General features: G+C 40.2%; 1 protein-coding gene across 2 annotated transcripts in view; it reads left to right on the top strand.

The window, feature by feature from the left end:
- Window positions 1-5,809: 5,809 nt before the first annotated feature.
- LOC117824644 (bromo adjacent homology domain-containing 1 protein-like) overlaps window positions 5,810-21,955 on the top strand; it is a 39,149-nt gene continuing 23,003 nt past the window's right edge. For both annotated transcript variants that reach the window (XM_034700183.1, XM_034700182.1), the window contains exon 1: window positions 5,810-6,283. The gene's annotated coding sequence lies outside the window, so the exon portion shown is untranslated. The remainder of the gene's footprint in view (window positions 6,284-21,955) is intronic.

The raw sequence follows: 21,955 nt of genomic DNA, 5'->3' as shown, positions 1-21,955 counted from the left end.
CAATATAAATCAGTGGGCAGACCATACAGTGCATCAAGAGATGGAAAACCGGTTAGCTTCGTAGAAGTGAAGCCAAACTATTTGGAGCTCCCCCTACTGACTAGCTGCAGTATATGTCATGTACCTGCCTACCCAATATCAATTAAAAACTAAATACATTTTCCTCAAATATGGTTTCTGTCATTATGGTTTGTTCTTACCAGGCTGATTTACGTCTGAATGTTACATTTTCAGAAAACTTTAGTTTTAATTAGTTATATGACACTATTAAAGGGATATAGTGCCATGATTGACCGATCTGTTAACAAACGCAGCCCTGGATGTGTGCATTGGATAAGCAAAGTAAGCGAGGAATGGAGGGAGAAGATGTAACAAGCTCATGAGAGTTGTTGGACTTTCTATAACTGTGAGTGTCCACTTCAAACCCCCACAAAAGATTGTGTTCTGCTGTGGACCATACTTTGCCCTTTTTCAGTAGGTTAAATGTTTGTTAGCTGAAGGGGCGGGTCTCCAAGTCTTTGGCTCTACCATCACAGACACTGGACCCAAATGACGTCCCCAGTGTGTCACTGGAGGCATTTTGGCTTCACTTTTGTTCAATGGGAGGAGGCTGAGTTGTACCTCTATATATATAGTCCATGGTACAGACATGACCTAACGCCATACCGTGGGCACATCAGTGATGGGGGCCAAACAACAGCCCTACACATGTATTGTTCAGCTCAGCAGATGTTGTCACATGTTGCCTGATTGGAACCCCCACAGTTGCTATGAAATTAAAGGGAGGGCTTTTATTTTGAAACAGCTGTTATGGTACAGGGTTGTATAGTATTCATAGTGGTCCATGTTTGGTGACCTCACAAGAGCTCAGCCACACTTTGGCCAGGAAAGAAAGGTTCAACCCTTAAAGTGGTGTGCACCGTTTAGCTCCTGTTTTGTGGTTAAGATGACATGTTTCCCCGAAATGATGTGCCACGGCCTAAACAGAACTAGCTCTAGGGTATGTTTTCTCTAATTTTATGAGTGTATGAGAGGCGCAAAACAATCAGTAACGACTTTGTGAATACTGTACAAGAAAGACAACAAGTTTGTGTTACACACAACAGGGCGTTAAAGGCATTAACACATCTGTTTGAACATTTTTGCTATGTTTTGACAGAGCTGAATGCACCCTGGAGCAACGATCTTATCAGATTAAATAATAATGCCAGTGAGCCTGGGAGGACTTTGAAAAACGACAGTAACAAAATGATCACACTTTGGTGGGCATCAAATGTTCGGTTAAATTACGGCGGATTTTGTTGATGCATTATCAGGGTCATTTGTCGGACTGACTTTGTATATTGATGAAGTCTTTGTTGCTGTGAACTACAATTCTGTTTATTTAGTTCTTGTATCTGTTTTTCAAAGGGGATACTTTGACTTGCACAACTCTAAATGAACATCTAAATGTTAAAAGAAGGAGCTGCAGCAATAAGACACATCGTGACCTACCTATCACATTGATAATCTGCTGTTAGAGTTGTTTTGCTTAGTGGAATAAATGCATTAAATATTGGTTTGTTATAATGAAATGTGTTTGACATTTGAGCTGAACTGTTAGACGTTAAAAAATCACTCAATTAAGGTTGGGAAATAGAGTTGATAGAGAAGACACAAAAACTCAAGAAGAGGGAGTGTGAGGGGAAAAGCATTCCATCTTTGGGGCTCAGTGGATTAGATCACCCAAAAAGTCACTCTTGAACTTTGCTACAAAATTAAACTGAATTCAGTCTTGAATTTTTTAAAACCTACTTTAGAAACCATTCTTATAAGACTTTGAATGAGGGGTTTTAGCTTTAACATCTGCGCACATGGCCGGGCAGAAAAGAAAAGGCGCGTGGCTGCTTGTTTTTAATGGTCTCTAGTTAATTTATCAATTTGAACTATTCTAGATATGGCTGTCCACACGTCTAGTAGCAGCAGCCAGATGTCCCCCTCCCTGCAGATGTCCAATGGCTTCATCTTACCTAAGGGCAAACTGAACCCCCATGTCCTCTTTGTTGGTGGGATTGACATAAAGGTGCATGTAAATGAATTGCAGAACTTCTTTGCCAGATATGGCTCGGTCAAGAAAGTTAAGATTATCACTAACCTTGGAGCAATCAGCAAGGGGTATGGGTTTGTACACTTCGATGACGATGTGAATATCCAGTCAATCTTTGAGACAAAGAGTGTTTTTAATGGCCAGGAGCTCAAGCTTGGCCCAACCATCATGAAAGGAGCTCACGGTCCATGTCATCGCGTATGATTCGCCCAGCTCCTTGGAGGAACCCCATTTAGTACTTCTACTGTGTTTGCTGTTCACCCGGGGGAGCTTGTGTGGCACAAACCTAGGGATCTGGCTTGACAGCAAACTTTCTTTTGAAGCACACATAAACACACTACTCACTAAGGTCAAATCCCGTATTGGTTTTCTCTATCGCAACAAATCCTCCTTCACACACTCTGCTAAACAGCTTCTGGTTAAGATGACAGTCCTCCCAATTCTTGAATACGGTGACATAGCCTACAGGTCTGCTTCCAACACTCTCCTTCACAAACTGGATGTCATTTACCATGCTGCTATCCGTTTTGTCACTGGAGCCCCATTCACCACTCACCACTGTCACCTGTACTCTCAGCTGAACTGGCCCTCACTCCACTCTCGCAGACAAACACACTGGTTTCTATTCATTTACAAATCCCTCATTGGTAAAACCCTGTTATATCTACAGTCACTAATCAAACTTCACAGCACAAATCGTAGCCTGCGCTCAAGTAGCCTTATCAAACTCATTGCACACAAAGCCCGGACCCCCTCTGGCCGCATCTCCTTCCAGTTTTCCGCTGCAAATGACTGGAATCACCTGCAACAATCCCTAAAGCTGACCTCTCTCATTCCACTCGCCACTTTCAAAAACTTAACACACCCCATAACTCAACATCACTGCACTTGCTTTTAAATTGCTTTTAAGTTGTTCACTGCTGTCATATTTTTGTATTGTATTGTTTTGTTCTGTCTCTAGGTTTCTCTGTATGTCCTCTCTGTTTTTTGTTTTGTCTTTTATTTATTGTCATGCCACCTGTGTTGCCTTCTTGCCCAGGTCGTTATTGCAAATGAGAATTGGTTCTCAATTAACTCACCTGGTTAAATAAAGGTTAAATAAAACCCCTGCCCATCCTTAATGGAGGGAGCCCTTACAACCAGAACTTTGCAGACTGGAGTCCAGACCAAATGATGGGTGTGGTGGAAAGTGAAGTTCTCTGTTTGGTAAAAATGTTCACTATATATGGTTCACTTTAAACAAGTTATTTCTTTTAGGGGCTTTATAAAGTAACTGGTGAACTAACACTTAATATTTTACTGATATTTAATGACTGGAAACAATAATTTTATACCTATTATTTTCATTTAGTGCACTCTTTGTTTTATTTCTACACTTGAAATACTTAAACAAAGGAAACTTGTGTGGTTTGAAACACACATTTGGTGTATATCACAGATTTTTTTTCCTTTTACCTACTTTTGTGTAGTTCTGTTCAGGCATTGATCTTGGGGTCTCCAGTATGCAGAAATCTGATTGTATTGATTGAATTATTTTGCTCAGAGAGCCTGGGTACCGCACTGTTTTGTTGATGTTCAGGTTTTGCCAGGTTTGTTTAAAAATAAATAAAAGTTGAAAATTTAATTACCATTTAAAAAAAACAAAACAAAAAAGCAAAACAAAAAAATCCCATCTGCGCACATCTTTGTAAGTGTCCTGGAGCAGGTCACTGAATACAAGGCTGAAGTAGTGGAGGTTTTATGGCCATGTCTGTGCCCTGGTTACCCATACATTAGGATTGGGACAAGTAAACTGGGGGTTAATGAAGTCTTCACAGTGCCCCCCTACCTCACCATTTGAATGCTTCATTATATCCCCAAGAACAAACTTACCTGTTCTCTAAGACTGATAATCTTAAAACTATCTGCTTCTTGTTTATCTGTGTACAAAACAACACAAGTGTATTTAGGAATATGCTCCATGAATCTGAAGTAAACAAAAACAGGGAGGAAAGTTTCTTTTGAAGATTAATGCAAGACCACAAATCTAGGAACTCCCCTGGTTGAAATTGTATCTTAATGCAGGCTGCCATGTAAACAGTTGTGATATTTCAATTCATGTAACTAGAAAACATAAAGTGAACTTAGGTTTTTTTGTATAGGTTTGCAAGATAATCTGCAATTTTATAATTCAATATGCTACTATATGACTACAATAAATGACAAGTGATAATGAAAAAATTATTGGTTATTTTTCCACACTTGTCTCACCTGAATCCAAATCAATTCAAAAGAGCAGAGGTGCTCTACAACCAAACTGACACCAGTTTATCTAAGGGAAGTGTGGGGCTTCATCTGATTGCCCATTTACTGTGACTATGGCCTGTTAATCCCTGTGATGGGTCGATGACAACATAATGATTACACGCTAAAGTATTGATTGCTGTTTATTCTGCAAGGCCATACATAAAGTGATTCATTCACTGACTGTATGAAGACTGAACATGCCTTTATTTTCAATTATTCCAAAATGTTAAGCCAAAATATTGCCTCAATGGGCACTTACAAATCGAAGAACCCACATTTGTTAACGGTGTGTCAATCAAAAACTAACTAAAAACAAATAACTAACCAAAACTAACCTTCCCTGAAAAATGGCCACTTGTACATAAATCCCCATGATGAAAATTAACTGCCCTGACAGAAAATTTAATTTGAGAAAAATCTGTTTCATGAGAATTCTAATTATCTAGTTTGACCAAGCGGTAACCTCTGGTCTAAAAATAGGAGTCCAATATGGAAGTGTTAAAAACTGCAGTTCATCAAGGAGCCGCTTGAGGCTGGCTCCGGAAGTACCGGAAACCACATACACACCAATACAAAAAAGACGAACTTTACAGCACACACTGTTGGGGGGGGGGGGCGCTTCAGAAACAGATGGGTGACGTCACAGATACTACGTCCATATTTTATACAGTCTATGAGTTTGACCCATGTCCCATCTGTTATAATGAAGAAGGCAGGCTTTTATAATTATGCTGCAGCCAGCCACTAAGGGGAGCTCTAAAAATATTGGCGTCACAGGGGCCAGGGGCATCTGTCCATTCTGATATACAGTCTATGGACTAATTGCATGAAACTTACACTTGGACCCCCGAGGCAGCTGCTCACTGGAAAGTCAGTGTCCATTTCCTGTGACAGCGAGAAACCTCCATTAATTTCTTACTCTTTCTTAAGGGGTCATGGAAAACTACTAATTTCTGTTGTGTTAATTTGGAAACTTAATTTTGTTGGGACTCTAACTTGCAATTTATGGCATGTGGCCCCAGAAGGCTCCAGGGGCGACATTTTCCTGGCCTAGGTCCCACTCTGAGTCTCACTGGTTTGTATCCAGGTGCTTCCATGCTGCCTGTCTCTCATCTCGGTGTCCAGTCAGAACCACCATGCATCCCTCCCGGGAACTTACCGGAACCAAAGAGACAACCTTCCCTTGCTGCCCCGCGTGGATACCCCTTTAAAAACCTCACCATGCTGCCATCACATGCTTCAGCACAGAAGTAGGATGTTCTTATTTTAGTTATGTAAAACACATTTCTTTCTCGACTACTAATCTTTAGACTTGAGAGACTTTTGCTTAGGATTTCTTTACTTTAAACAGCAGAGGGAAGGGAGGGGGGGTTGGCCCACCCCTCTCCTGTCAGCGCTGCAGTCAGTCAGTCATGTTGTGCTGCTAGTTGTTGTTCAGTAGCAACACACACACACACACACACACGCGCACACAGACTGGTGCGCAAACTGAAAGCTGCGTGCACTGTTAATGCTGAGCGGCGGATATAAGCGACGTGTGTGCGGGCTGTACAGACTGGATCTCCTGCGGGAACACTTCAGGTTTGCTCGAGGATGGGATAGAAGGAAATAAACATCCTGAGAGAGCCTGCTCGCCACGGAAAGGAGTGTTGCCTCTTCTTGCGAGACGAGAGTTGTTTGCTCCGTCTCTTCTCTCCTCTGCTCGGGCTTTTTTTAAGGGGTTTCCTCGAGTGGAGTGGCGAAACATCGGCGACATTCGTGTTTATTTCCTGCATCGTCGGACGAGACTTGCCTTACCTCCTCGTTTGGAAAACAAGGTGCCCTGACTGGCTCTTCGCACCATTGCAAATTAGACGAGATAGTGCCTGTCTGCCTGCCTGCCTGCCTGCTGCCACACGGAGCTTCGGTACGGTAAGTAGCGGCTGCTCCACATTATTTTTTCCTCATTGAGCTTTCTTTCTTTTCACTGTGAGGCAGAGCAGGGCTCGCGTGGCCAGCTCTGCCTCTCTTGTGCACGTTCTTTGGTTTGGTCATGTCTGGAGGACGTTGCACAGGCAGATATAATGGCCATGGTGATGAAGGAGATTCCCAGGGAGTGGTACTCAGTCGGACTGGCCGTGCAATGTGTTATGATACCCGAGCTCCCCTCTTACCAACATCAACTCCCCTGTCAGCTCCTCCGCTACCAACACTACAGCCTACAAAGTGTAGCCCACTATACCCAACCTACCAACGCAATAATAATAGTGTTGTCCGCAGAAGAGGCTGAAACAAGGTCAAAGATAGGGACATTAGCCTGTGTGCTCACTAGTGTTGGGGATTGGCTGGTTGGATGCGCGATGTGTTCACCTGGTTATCAGTCCTGTGTGTGTTTGTGTGAAGGCTTGCTACAAACTTTATGGCTGCCGTGGTATTCCACGGGGTATAATTTGCCTGTGTGTGTCACTCATATGGGTCTCTAACTTGTTACTTTGGGTGAGAGGCAATAAACGGGAAGGGAGAAGTTCAATGTGCGTTGCTCAGTGCAGCTAAGTGAATAGCCAGATGACTGTAAGCTACACCTATGTGTCTGGTTCTGCTCGAGGTTTCTGCCTCATAAAAATAAAGTTTTCCTTTTCAACTGTTACCAAGTCCTTGCTGGTTGTTGGAATAACGTTGGGTGTCTGTATAAATTACAAAGACTAATGTGCAAAGTGTCAGTATACAGATTTTTGTTGTGATTTGGCAAGATATTTTTATTATTGAGATTAAAAATCTCTTTTTTCAAGTGTGTCCTGGCCAAGATCAGCAGCAGCACATTCCAGAAAAGTTACAGACAAACAACAAATAATTCTAAAACATAATAACATATCATGGGTTTCAGAACAAAAGTCATCTGTCAAAGCTTTTACAAACTGAAGCATCTTCCTCAAGAGCCGTCAGTCTGCTTTAAATATAATTGCTTATATAGAATACAATAAATCTTTATTGTCATATACATTGTAAACCGAAATTGAGGTGCAACCCCTTTCAGTGCAAACGATGCATAAAAGAACAGTAGTAAAAGAAAAATATATAACTTGAATAGGAGCACATAACAATTCACCGTTATGACAGTTCTCTGATTAAGGCATAAAGGCAATGCCCTCAAAGTGGATGATACCATTATGGCATCATCGATATGAGGCTTGTGTTGTCAGTGAGTGATTTTCAGCACTTAATGAGAAGTGAGTGAAGAAAAAGTGACAGCAGAAGAGCTTAATTGAGTGGAGATAAGGGGCTCCCGCCATCAGCTTGTGATGGTCAGATTGAAATCAAACATGGCCTTTTTATTAGAAATCAGTCAAGTGTAAATTTTTCATCTCTCTGAATATGGACTGTTAAACTACACAGTTATTCGGCCTAAGCATCGGGTTGTTAGACTCAGTGAATTTTAAAAACTCTAATAAAACATGACAGATAAATTAAAAACCCATTGCTTTTCGTACTCAAACAGCTGAATATACACCAGCAACCTTTGAATATGTGCAATTCAGGCTCTTTTACTGTTTGGATAGTGCCTCACAAACCCATTCGTCAATATTTGCTCAAAAGTGATGAAAGAAGCATTCAGATTCCAATTGAAAGTGAAAGTAACAAATACAACAATGTACAGAAATAAAACTGCACATTTATTAGCAGCAAAATGTTCTTATAGCATTAAAAGTACAGACTGTGAAGCTCATTGCCTTCTGTGACTTCTGCATAATTAGGTTTATTAATAAAACTCACAAGGTTGTTAAAGGTGAGGTATGTGATTCTGGATAATGTTTGCTGATACTGATCTCAGAAGCACAGTACACCTCAGGTGCTCCTTCAGAAGTCCTGCTCTGAAAAAATGTGGACAAGCAGTGCCAGGTATAAGACACCTACAACTAACTTAAGAGTGTAAATAGGTCCAAATAGGTATTGCAGTTGTAATCATGACCCTGATGTAGCTCTGAGAGAAAACAAGAAAGAGAGAAAATATCTGGAAAAGCATGAGTGCAGTGAAGAATGCTACCTGTTGCTAATTGACTTGACACACACAGTGCAGACAGCGGGGGCAGAGTTGGAATAAAAAGTCTGTTTTAGAAATTCATACCACTTCTTGTCAGGAATTATTCATGTTCAAGCAGCATTGTGTTGCTGTTGATTATTTACATGGCTTGATTTTAAGATTTTTATACAGCTTCTACCTGGGAAAAGCTCAAGAGATAAAGTTGTGGGTCATACGATGAATCATTTGGAGAGACTAAAGTAAAGCCATAAATTCTTCTGTCTACAGTGTATTATCAGTGGAACATTTGTTATCCAGCTACATTTATGGAACCCCCCCCCCCCCCTGAGTTCAGAGAATGTAACCCAGTTGGTTTTATATTTCAAAACTTGTGACATGACTTTGTTTTATTATCCACCGATCAATAAGTTCATCTAACTCACATTTTGAATCAGCAGGAGATTTTTTATTCTTAAGACTAGCCCTAAAATTATTGAACTTCCTCAGTCTAAAGTCAGTTGAATACTACGAAGTACGTCACCTGTATCTGAAATGAAGTAGAATGGAAGTGTCTCTTGTTTTGCAACCCAAAGCTGTACCTCACAGCCATCTACTGTGTATAAATATGGATGATGCACCTCCATCTCCTCCCTCTGTCAAAGAAGTGAAGCCAAAATACCCCAGTAACAGATGCTGACATGATGTATTGTGGAGCCATGATATGAGCAGTGGAGCCACAGAATTGCCATGGTATGTTGCCCCTTCAGCTCACCTTAGCATACTATCTAACTCAAAAATCCCTCAGCAGTCCACAGCAGAACAGGTTCTTGTGTTGATGTAAAGGGGAACCTCATGGCTATGAAAAGGATTATTGTGCTTGTGTTATTTATGCTTTCTCTCTCAGTTTCTCCTCTACTCTGCTAATCTAAGAACGCTACAGAACCCTCATTTGTCAACAGAGCTGCCAATCATGATGTCATGGCATCCCCTATTTTTAGCATCAAGAAACTAATCAAAACTTTGTAACTTCTCTGAAAAAAATACACTTATACATAAAACAGCATAAGGACAAACTGTCACAACAGAAGGCATGTTTGTTTTAGGCTTATAACCTAAAACAAATATATGTTATAACCATAGACTGTAAAAAAAATGGACGTCTGATCGCTTGGCTGGAAGTGAGGCTTCCACAAAAGCTTCTCCCCCTGGTGGCTGGCTGCAGTATAGGTTAAAAACTCTGTCTCCCCCATTCATTTGAATGGGGCTGCAGTAAAACTTGAAGAAATAAATACACGTCGTACAAACGTTTCTCACATCCGTATGCTGTGTTGATATGTTATTATTTGACTATTTTGTGTTTAAGGACTTTTTTCCTGAAAAGTTTCTTTTTCTTTAGTTATTAGAGGTTAAAAAACAGGGTTTTACTTCCGGATTTACTTTGATTGACAGCTGCCATAGAGAGAAACTCCATAGGATCTCGTGACAGTAGGCTGCAGGGCGAAGCAACACAGAAATGGCAACACAGAAATTCTCTACTAAGAAGACTCAGGCTGCAAAATGGCTGCGCATTCGAACAGGGTTTTTTTGGCTTCAAAACCGTACAACGGGAAAAGGCGGAGCAACGCTGTCCATTTTTGTTTTTACAGTCTATGGTTATAACGGAGGCTTAATGATCTATACTGCAGCCAGTTACCAAGGGGGGCTCTAAAACGCATGGCTTCACTTTTGAGGAGCTGTCTTGCTGTCCATCTTTTTGTAGTCTTTGCTCACTACAGAATCAGAACCATGTTTTAACCACCACTGCTGATCAGTCACAAAGCTGAATAAGAAACTTTGGCCTAATGTAAGAGAAAGAGAAGATTTGAGTGAAGTTTCTCAACAAGTAACTTGTATATTTAGGCCTCTATTTAACAGCTCTTGTTAGCACTATCAATGATTTTCTCCCTTTTCTGCCAACTCTTCTTCTCCAGGGCTGACATGAGACTTTCTTGCAGTGTAAAAGAAAAGCTGATCTGCCAGGCCTCTCTCTGGTTTATTGTAGTTGAACATTAATCTTTTGGAGTGACTTCAGCAGACTTACTCTTCACCGTGCAGCACCTCTTTTTCTCTGTGATCCAATAGACCACACCCCGCCTCACTACAGCATCATAAATGTCATAAAACTTAACACAGAAGTGTTTTAATGACTCACACCTAGACTCTGTCATTAAAAAGCCATGCAGGACTAATAACAGAGCCATTACTGTAAAAGCAATCCACTGAGGACTGTCAATGGATCTCTGCCAACACACAAATCTAATGCTTAAATTATCAATGAAATACAGGCTGTTAGGATTATTTTCAGAGTAGTGGTATATTCAGTATTATACATGTATTCCTACGCCTCTTTTCATGTCCTTCATTCTAATACTGCATTATCATTTTGGTGTGCTAATTGTTTGTAATACTGAAGCCTTTATTTCTTATTTCTACAAAGGTCTACAGAATATATTTCTACAGAACTGTCCCCTAGTCCTGTAAACTGTCCATCAGGCATTAATGAATAGTTATTAAGGAAATGTAATCAGGTAATGTACTGAGGCACAAAATGTAGTTTTCTTTTACTTTAATATTTCTATATTATCTGTTGAACGCACTTTATGTTCTTTCACTCCTCTACATTTTGTAGCTGTGCTTCATATCTATATGTCTAGGGATGGGTACCTTTCACATTTGAACCGATACGGTACCGATACCCGGTACCTGGGAATCGGTACCGGTACTCAACGGTACCAATTTTCGGTACTTTTGTGTTTTTATGTGGTAATAAATATTAATTAAAAAAATCTCAAATTTGTTTAATTTAACATATTTATTTAATTTAACATGAAATGAACAGAAACAGGATCATATAGGTGATTAGATATATTAGCTGACACAGGCTCGTGGGGTCTAATTGCTCTTTCGGGAGTTTATCAATGAACACACGTGAACGCCTGCGGACGGGAAACAGTCAGTTCTCCGTCTCTTTATAATAACAGGACACACAACTTACTTGTTGGGCATTCACGCACACAGGAACAGTTATAAACAGGGCAGGTAGTCTGAGTGAGAGGGTCAATCTCAACCATAGACTGTATAAAATAAACGTAATCCCCCTGCAGTTCTGCCTTGCGGTGAGTGCTCGCGCCCGTCAGCTGCAGGCTCCGTTTGGTGCGCTCCCGCGCAGATGCAGAGAGCAGAGAGGTCCACCCGATCAGTCTCTGACTTTATTACAGGGCTAAAGTATAGAAACTCGCCCACTCTTCCACTCCCTCACAGTCACAGGGATGCGTTCAGGTACCGAAACATGGTACCGTTTGATTTTACGTGAGTTGGTACTTGCTAGTACCGACGGAATTCGGTCGGTACCTATAAAAATAACGAATTCGGTACCCATCCCTATAAATGTCTGATATTTTTCCTAATTAACATTTAGAAAAAGTGTATGTTAGTCTTAAAATATAAGGGGAGACTCATTACAAAAATCTGCTTCTCCTTGGAAGTCCTTCCAGTTTTCAGATGTTTATGCTATGATTTGTCAGCAGTTTCCCAAAAGAGACATTTCTCCTCCAAACCTCTCTGTAGGTTTCAGTTAAAAAACATTTTGTGGCCTCAAGATGTACATTCATCTAAAATTTCACAAACAGCAAAGGTGAAAGAAAATGACGAATAGGGTCTGCATTTTCACGCATGAAAACTCATTTTCTTTGCTTCTTCTCCATGTAACCATCTTAAGAATTCTCAGATTATTTGCATTTTGGATTCAGAGTTTATAAAGTGAATTACTCAACTGTTATTATGTAGATAACTAGCTCCACCTTAGGTGGCTGAAATAGCAAATTGTTACATATAAATTGCTGCATTAATGTTAATTGGATATGTTGGGAAACATCCCTACCCTTACCAGTTGGCACCAGAATTACTAGTCAGTCAAACTCATTTTCAATGTTGTTATTACTGTAGGCCTGAAATGCAACTTAATTGTTGCGTCAAAGCTGTATCACAGTCACACAACACTAGTCAGGACTGTTGCTCAGGTTAAAGGCTACTGCCACAATGCTTTCATGCCTTAGTATCAGACTGTGAACAGGCACAGGTGACGGATGGCATCTCATAGTGCAGTGTCAGTATTTTGATCTAGAACATGGAGCTGACGTATCTTGACGTTGTCTGGTTAAACTGGCATATAACCACTCAACTGGAGCAATGTGTAACCAGCACAAGCATGTGGATGTTAACCTGCAAGGATGACTGAGGGCTAGTGGTGCTAGCTCTGCTACCTTTAGCCACATTCAGAAAACCAATTTGACATTGTTTACCCACAGGCTCCACGATCCAGTGTTTAGCTGTGTTAAAGAAATGGTGTTAGATTTGAATGTTTTCTTACCTAGTCCTACCTGTGTTTTTACATAGCTCTTAAAGCTAGGGTTGGTAGTCATGGAAAACTAGCATGAATTTGAATGTAGCATGTCCTCAGGACTCTGTCTAACCCCTCCCCCTCCCCTCAGAGCTCCTCCAAAACGACGCCCCCGCTCACATGCACTAGCGCCACTGATTCGCGACCATATGATGGTGACTGATTCAAAACCGGTCCTCCGCACATTGTTTGTTTTTTGCACCACCTCAACTCATGTCTCACTCAGCGGTAAGAAAACACCAGAACATTATCATAGTAAAAGTTAAAAACACAAACAAACATGGCTAAAGTTCGTACTCACAACTGTCATGCTAGCATTATGCAGTTGTACCGGTGACGAGATATCAGGAGAAAAGCTATTATACTAACTCTACATTTTCTGTAGGACTTACTAAATGCCATTCATTTTTTTGCTTTTCCGAGCCCAAGTGGTGAGAGCTTTTTAGACTCTGATCCGGACTACAGTCCTGAGCAAAGCACCTCATCAGGTCAGAGGGGACAGGCCCGAGGTTGAGCGAGAGTGGCAGTAAATAGAGGCAGGGGAAGCAGAGGCAGGGGATGGGGATTCCACGCCGGGGAAATGTACGGAAGGGCAGAGTTTGATTGGTTTCATAAATTGGACCCTAAAGGCGGAGATTGGTTGGTGTTTTCCCAGGTTTACTCCGGCTGTAGATAGCGGCTTTTTTTCGCTCTTTTTTAAGAACACATTATGTATTGATTGCCATCGGGACATAAAGATCATTTTAACCATTATAACAAAAAGTGTATCTAAAGCTGACTACCAAACCCAGCTTTAAGACTCTGAATACCCGTTTCCATGACTACAATTTGCTATAAGTTACTATGTTATATTGTAATTTGTGTACTACATACCGTCTCCTAAATTATAGTGTACCATAAGAGATATTGTATACATCGGTGCTTATCATTTAATAGTTGCTGACAGGGCTTATTTCTGTACCTGTAATGTCTTAAAGACATACAGCTGGATTCCATTAAAGCCCCATGTGGGGAGCTTTTGGCTGGATATGAAACACACTGAAATGAATGGTGATAAAAAGCAAATGAGACCATCAGCAATAATACTGACGGTTTCTTTATCATAAATCTTAGCTGTAACCGCTGTGAGGGGGGTAGTTGTCAGGCCAGATGATTTACAGCACACTCAAGGACAGCCCTCTTTACTTTTTCCACAGCAACTTTTCACAATTAGTACTACATTTGATTCTTAAAAGAAAGTAGGATAAGATTTTTTTTTGTCAGAAAACAGGACTTACAAATGTACAGGACAAAATCAGTAAACAAGAAGTTATCACTATGTCCACAAGGGGGCACCAATGTCAACACAAACACATTTCCTCACAGGAGCTTTAAATATAAGAAATCTATGTATTATGACCAAGACTTGTTTGAATGACCCTCACTAATACTAATACTCGGAGCATCTATGTGTGTTTACTCTTGTTGTCATCTGAGCAGTGTCACACTGGAGCACCTTGTGATGAGAGCAGAGATTAGTGTCACGGTTGCTTGGTTTCATTAGAAGAGCCTTGTTTATGTTCATTCACTGTCATTGTCCTGAAGGAACCCTGTACCTGCTTTACAGGTACAGGGTTCGGCATGATTTCACATCTCCCAGGCTGTTTTCTGCCCCATTAAAGCCTTACACTTACATATTTCTATGGCATAAGCTTGCCGGAGCTGACCTTGTGAATAACATGATATCTGTATGTCTGCCATTGTTCTCTCACGGTCATAAATAATTTCATAATTAACCTGCAGTGGCTCTTTAACTATAGAAGCTGTGCTCTTATTAATGAATTAATTTTCAATGCTCGCCATGCTCTTTGTCTCCAATAGTGCTGATGCTTTCATGTCTGCTTTATGTTGCTGAACGAATTAAGCTAAGACTGAGAGTGTGTCTTCAGCTGAGGCACCACTCTGATACATGTATGAATATGTGCACAGAGGTTTGTTTGTTTCTGTGTGTCAGCCTCTGTAATCCCATGTCTGAGAGAGCCTCTACTTTTTTTCTGAGAAACAAGAAAATAGTACTGGTCTTACAGTTTGGTCTGACTGATGAATCAGTCGGCCGATATTATCAAGCTATTTTATTGGGTTATACATACTTGTTGCATATATCAGCACTAGAATATGTTGTCTTCTAGTATGTGCCCACTTTAATTTTTTTCAACTGGTCTAATGGAGAAAACACTAAAAAAAGGATGCATTCACATACTTTTAGCAGTATACTGTGCTCTGACTACATATTATACTGTGCTCTCAGCACTGTCTGTAGCACATGTTGTAGAGCAGGGGTTCCCAAAGTGTGGGTTGGGACCCCCTGGGGGGTCGCAAGACACAAATGGGGGTCGTGACATGTCTTCGTTTGCCTAAGTTTAGGGTTAGTGAACAGTTAATGATCAAAAGCATCAGTAGCAGTAGGTTAATTCATAACAGCACAGGAAACACAGCCACATGCTCATATAGGTAGGGTCATTTTCTGCTAAATGAAGCCACATTAAATCACTTTGAGGGACAGTGAGGGTCCTGAGTCTTTGGCACCTATATTTTGGGGGTCACGGGCTGAAAAATTCGGGAACCCCTGTTGTAGAGCATTATTGCTGAGAAAAACGGTGGTCCTATCCTAAATTCATCATGACCTGATTTGACCTGATTTGATTCACACATTTTTTTTAAACTGAACTGTGTGAAAATGTGTAGCTTAACACAAAATACCAGGAAGAAGATTAGGGGTTCTTTATCAGTGTTATCAGTTTGTCACCCAAAAAGGGAGTGGCTGATGTCCAGAAGGTGTTGTAAAGTGAGAAACATAAGATAGAAACATAAGATAAAAATCAATCCAAAGCCAACAAAACAAAAACATGGTGCTGAGGTGTTAGAGAGCACGATACAGCTGCTTCACACTGGATGTATGTTGGCTGCATGGCGGCTGCGGAACAGCTTGATTTTCAATTCTGTGTGTGTGTTAACAGATCAGAATGTTTAGACTGCCGATGTGAACAGTGCGACTCACTTCCATCTCACACGCTGAATATCTTGAAAAAAGAAGGCATGGCAATTTCTTCTGCTAGGCGTGCCGTGTTCACAGCAAAAAAAAGACAGAAAAATAGAAACTTGAGGGCTTTATTGGCTTTGTATCAGCTATAATCATGTCACAAGCATGACAAATATAGCGTGGAAGCACCTTCAGAATGCTCTTCAAACAGAAGCCTGGTCTTTTCTGTCTGTGGAGAGTCTCCCCCTTTTTTTCAAACAATCCTTTTATTCTAAAGTTGTGGAAATGACATAAGAAGCACAGCTCTTTATTTGAGTCTATGCTGAACTTTCATTGGTAAAAAAAAATGTCATTAGTGAATAATATCAGCTTACGTGAAATGTTTCTAGTTGTTTGATATCCCTTTTCCTCTGCATCCATCTCTCTGCCCCTCTCTTTGCTCAGCTGGTGTCTGTGTGTAAATTAAGAACCCTTTTTGGTTTTATAAGAGCATAAAACTACCAAAATTGTCTTATGAGGTATATGAGGTGTTCATGTGTGAATGGGGCTTATGTTACATAAATAGTGAGACACTCTGATTTAAGATATATATATGTTCTTCCCAGCTCATAAATCCCCTATATCTGCTGAATTGATAATCAGTGACTACTTTCCTCTAAACTTTGTACCAGTTTCAAAAATCATATCTCTATCAGGCTTAGCCTGCAGTGCATTCTCCATGAAAGGAGGCAATATTGACGTGCTCATTAAAGGAACTCTTCGATATTTCATGTGGATGTAAATATTGTTGAGGAGTCCATCAATACATGCTAATAAGCTATCTTAATAGAAACAGTTGGGAGTTAATTATCAGCGCCTGTTATAAAATATTGGAGCACCTAATCATGTTCTTTTTGACAAAAGCACGTGTCTACTTTAGCTCTTCAGTACTGTTGTGACAACTGCAGTTAGAGAGAAGCTCAGTTTGTCTCTGTTAGCGTCTCTGACTGTCAGAAAATATGTTAAAGTGAATCATTGAATGAGCAAACTAAATCTTTAAAGTGATACTCCTCGCTAAGTCTGTGAGCATGACACATTCAACCCCATGAACTTTAAGAAGTTTTACTTTGCAGCATCACAGGGAGAGAAGGATTTACAGACATTATAAAAGATTCCATCATATCCAGGATATAGGAAAGAACATTCACATAAACGTCTACAACAACTCCAGAGGTGAACTCAGCTCTACGGCAGATGTTTCAAAAAGTCATGTCTGTGTCTTGAATTTAGGATTCTTCATGTAGGATAGGTGACTGATTTTGTTCAAGTGCCTGTGACTCAAATTAGTAATTTATTCTGTAAAAAACATTTAAGTCAGCTCTGAAAGTCATTAACTCTGATTACATTCTATGTTCTACCAGTCAGAAGTTTGGACACACCTTCTCATGCAATGGTTTTTATCTATTTTAATTATTTTCAAAATTGTAGTTTAATACTGAAGACATCAATACTGTTAAATTAAATGTTTATTTTCCATAATCTGGATTACAACAGGAGTCAAATATGGCTATCCATTGTGTACTAACCCTACCTCTGAAGAACACAACTGATGGTCTCAAAAACATTAAGAAGGCAAGTCATTCCACAAATTAACTCTTGACAAGGCTCACATGTTCGTTCAGAACCATTCCAGGAGACCACTTCATGAAGCAGACTGAGAGAATGCTAAGAGTGTGCAAAGCTGTCATAAAGGCAATAAAAGCATTTCTTTTAATTAAATAATTCCATTATGTTCTTTCATAGTTCTGATATCTTTGGTATCAATCTAAAGTTTTTAAAATAATTAAAATAAATTAAAAAACGTTGAATGAGAAGTTGTTTCCAAACTTTTGACTGGCAGTGTAACGATACACAAGTTCACCATTACTCAGCTGTGCTGCATTTTGGAGCAGTAATCCTGACCCAACTGTATCAACCTAATTGTTGTTATTGTCAGCAAACTTTCTTTTTTATTGATTGAGTAAACAATGTAATAATTTGAAACTACATTAAAGCTAAGACATAATGATGTAACAGAATTTACCAGGTTTGGATTTATGAAAATGTCATAATTAGCAGCACTCATTTTTTGTCCACATTTTATGCTCATACTAGTTGAGCCTTGCAAGCATATAAGCTTGGAGCTACATTATGCCATCTTCTGCAGATTGTGATGGAAAAGAAAGTTAATTAAGATAAGTTATTATTACAATCTGCATTTCAATGGTAACCTGACTGTTAGCATCATACTCAAATAATTCAGACTCCATGACCTGCTTTTGCTGCCTGACAAACGTTAGATTCTTAGACTGACACTGCTCGGGTCAAGTAAGAACCCATTAAATCTTGGATTGGGCCAGACTCATGAATAAGCAATAACATTGAAGTGTAGGTTTGAGTGCTGAGTGGAAGGGAAGTAAAAGGTGTTACTGTTCTAAGGTTGTCAATAAAAAAATGTAAAAGAGAATAATAACAGTAGATGTAAATTTTATAACACTCAAAATGTGCCTCATTCAAATGCAAAGAAAGCTAGCCACCTGTTGCAACACCTAAGCTTAAGGATTACATGTAGGGTTTTGGGTTGGCACTTGTGGTGGCCAATCAGATTTCAAGTGTGCTCTGGCCACCCCTGGATCAGCCCATGCTGCTCAGCCAAAATAACGTGAGCCCATCCAGCTCATTTAGCACAACACTTTGTATATGAACGCCCCTATTATGCAACAATATGGATGCAAACACAGGACCACTCTGCAAAATGTTAGTTGATGTTGCTTCATGTTGCCACACCCCAACTTGAGCACATAAGTGTATGTTCAATTTGTTAAAGTGAATGAATGGTTCACTGCACCAGAAGAGGCCTCTTTTGTTAGTCTAGATGCTTACTATCTTTTCAACTGACAGTTTTAAAAAATCGATTACTTTGTTGTAATCATAGACCGTATAAATATGGACGTAGTATCTGTGACGTCGCCCATCTGTTTCTGAAGCGCTGTTTTGAGGCCAATCGTCGGTGGCAGCCATATTGCTGCTGTCGAGCAACTTTGACGTAAAGAGGCGGAGTTTGAGCCTCCTAGCCAACAGCTACAGTGTTCCTGCCTGTAAATCAAGTCAGCTGTGCCTCTCATTGGAAGACTCGTAATCTCAATATCTTCGAAATTGCCACATTAGAAAAAATTCAACCCCCCATACAGTGTGTGCCGATCGAGAAATTAGCTATCAAGACTACACTCGTCTTTTGTGCCAGGCTGTAAACATGTTTATTTCTGCTGTAAAGATCGGCTTTTTTGAATTGGAGTGTATATGTGGTTTCAGGTACTTCTGGAGCCAGCCTCAAGCGAATCCATGATGAACTGCAGTTTTTAACACTTCCGCATTGGACTCATATTTTTTGACCGGAGGTTGCCGCTTGGTTGTAATACCTAAACTATGCAACAACATGCTGTGAATGACGTATAGGGAGATCAGACCCACATGTGGTTAATAATAATGCAGTGTGGTGAGGAGACAGGTGTTCCTTTTTGGGGATCAGTGTGTTAATGACGCTGACCTTTTTGTCTACTTTTTTATGATAAAAGGAGTTTGGAGTCTGCAGTGCAGGTCATTAATTTGGCTGATAATACACAGAACTGTACTGAAACATTAGGCTTCATGATCAAACCAAGTTTAACATCACATAGGGTACTCGTTGGCCTAGCGTTTTTTTAAGTGTGCGATATGTGTGCTAAGGCTGAAGCCTTTGTTGCAGAGGTTGCTGGTTCAACTCCTGTCCATGACCCTTTGCTGCAATTCCCCCACCCTCTGCTCCCCACAATTCCTGACTCTCTTCAGCTGTCCTAAGTAGTGAAGGAAAAAGTGACTGAAAAAAACAAACAAAGAAAAAGGTTATATCACATCATCACTTCAGCTCGTAATGACCTGCTTCTCTTTGCTGCACGGTGGTCACATGAGTGCAGACTCCCTCTCTTTGCCGTGAGTCTGCATCACAGTTTGTTATCATGATATAATTTTTTTGAGGGCCAATGCGGGTGAATGAGGCTCCTTACTATGAAGTGGGTTAGTCCTTTTATTAGTCTTGTGTTCAAAAATAAGCATTAAGTTCTCTAAATTTATTGCACACGTTAATGTGTCAACAGTCATAAGACCTGTCCTATAACTGTCCTGGTCCTTAACCATGCACTTTTGCCTTAATCCAACCAAAAAAGACTGACGCTGATGAAGAGTTGGATAGAAAAAAAAGAAAACACTTGCAGATTTGAATAACATAAGAGTGAACTCTGCAACTTGGCGAAGATCTGCCCTTGTAGAGTGCCCTTCTAGTTTTTTTGCACCTGTTTAGTTTTCAATCAACTCTTTAAGGCAGTGGTTCTCAAAGTGGGGTCCTAGGACCCCTAGGGGTCCACGAACCAGTGTGGGGGTCCGTGAAATAATTATAAAAAAATTCTAATAAGTTATAAAATTTTGCTGTGTCATGAAAAACAATATACAGATGAGGACCATTTGCGCCAATGAAACCAGCATATTGTGCCCATTACTCCCACCCTAGTTAGCTTTGGGTCAATAGAAAGTGATATCACTGTGACACTTACATCAATCTGTCATGTGTCACTCATTCACACTTCACTCCATTACAACTGTTTCTGCCACTACTTAGCTTTCTTTACTACCTCGCAAGCATGCAGCCATTTCTAAATCAGTTCACATCGTCCAGTGATGCTAAGCCCAATCTAGCTAAATGAAGAAGCAAATGAAGCCAGCCAAGCTAAAGCGACATCTGATCACCCGGAATATAAGGACAAAACTAAAGACTTTTTCCAGCGAAAGAGCGAGGAATACATCCACCAGAAAACACAGATGGTGTAGTGTTTTCTGTTTATCACTATGGAACAGGTCCGAGGTTTTAAGATTGATAAGTTTTACAAGTCAAATAGTTCCAAGGGCATCTAGGAGTGCAAATGGTAAAGCATGTGCTTATTCTATGTTACAATTATGAGGGGTCCTTGGAAAATGTTCTCACCTGTAAGGGGTCCCTGGCCCCAAAAAGTTTGAGAACCCCTGCTTTCAGGAACTGTCCAGCTTTGGAGTAAAAATCATCAATTCCATACACAACCTCGGCCCTCCATATCTCTCTGACCTCCTTCATACTGCCACACCCATCCGCACCCTCAGATCCTCCTCCTCCATCCACCTTACTGCCCCCCCAGTCCATTCACTTAAAACTTTTTAAATTGTGATTTATTTACTGTTTGTCATTTAAACTCTGTTTGTTTTTAATGTTGTAAGGTGACCTTGAGTGCCAAGAAAGGCACCTATAAATAAAATGCATTATTACTATTATTATTATTGATATAATGTTCAATATGTTAACGAACAAGTCGTAGGTGTTTTTCTTGTTGACCCCCTCAAAATATTTTTAGAAGCCAAAGTCAGATGTTGAGATGAGGGCATGAGCCCTGGTGCCATGTGCAAGCTGAACACAAAACCTCCGACTTCCCTTTTATCTTAGCACTGAGGCCTTGTCCACATGTATGCGGATAATTTTTAAACAGCACTTTTTCCTCTGCCTTGTGGCCTCCCATCTACATGTAAACAGAGTTTTAGGTCACTGAAAACTGAGGTTTGAAAACACCTCTGAAGGTAGAGATTTTTGAAAAGTCTCTTTTGTCTTTTTCATGTGGACGGCAAAGATGATAGGTGTAGGAAACGCTGATGTACTTGCTAATGGGAATTGTTGTTTATAGACACTGCACATGCACCAAGATGGCGGGTTACCAGTTTGTTTATGTCTGCTACTGGCCTGGCATGCTAATGTGGGTCTTTTCAACAGTATCTGCATTGTTGTTTGGACAGAAAAATATTCAAATACACCTCTTTTTAGACAGAGGGAAATACATTTTTTAATAGGAGGGATTAGATCAGCTTCCCTTAAAGTGTATGAACAGGTATTGATCATATGTATGCATGACAATGTATGCAATGTTGACAATGACAGAGTTGTTTTTCCTACAGCACAAAAAAGTTCAGGCATAAACACCTTTTACAAGATGCATCGGCTGTGGTTTTTAATTTTGCCTTTTCAGATCATTCATCATCTTTTCTTTCCATTCAAAAAAA

The sequence above is a fragment of the Notolabrus celidotus genome, chromosome 13 (assembly GCF_009762535.1).
Source record: "Notolabrus celidotus isolate fNotCel1 chromosome 13, fNotCel1.pri, whole genome shotgun sequence".
In the NCBI taxonomy this organism is placed as follows: domain Eukaryota; kingdom Metazoa; phylum Chordata; class Actinopteri; order Labriformes; family Labridae; genus Notolabrus; species Notolabrus celidotus.
The sequence above is the reverse complement of the archived record's forward strand: the minus strand, read 5'-3'. Positions and strand labels throughout refer to the sequence as shown.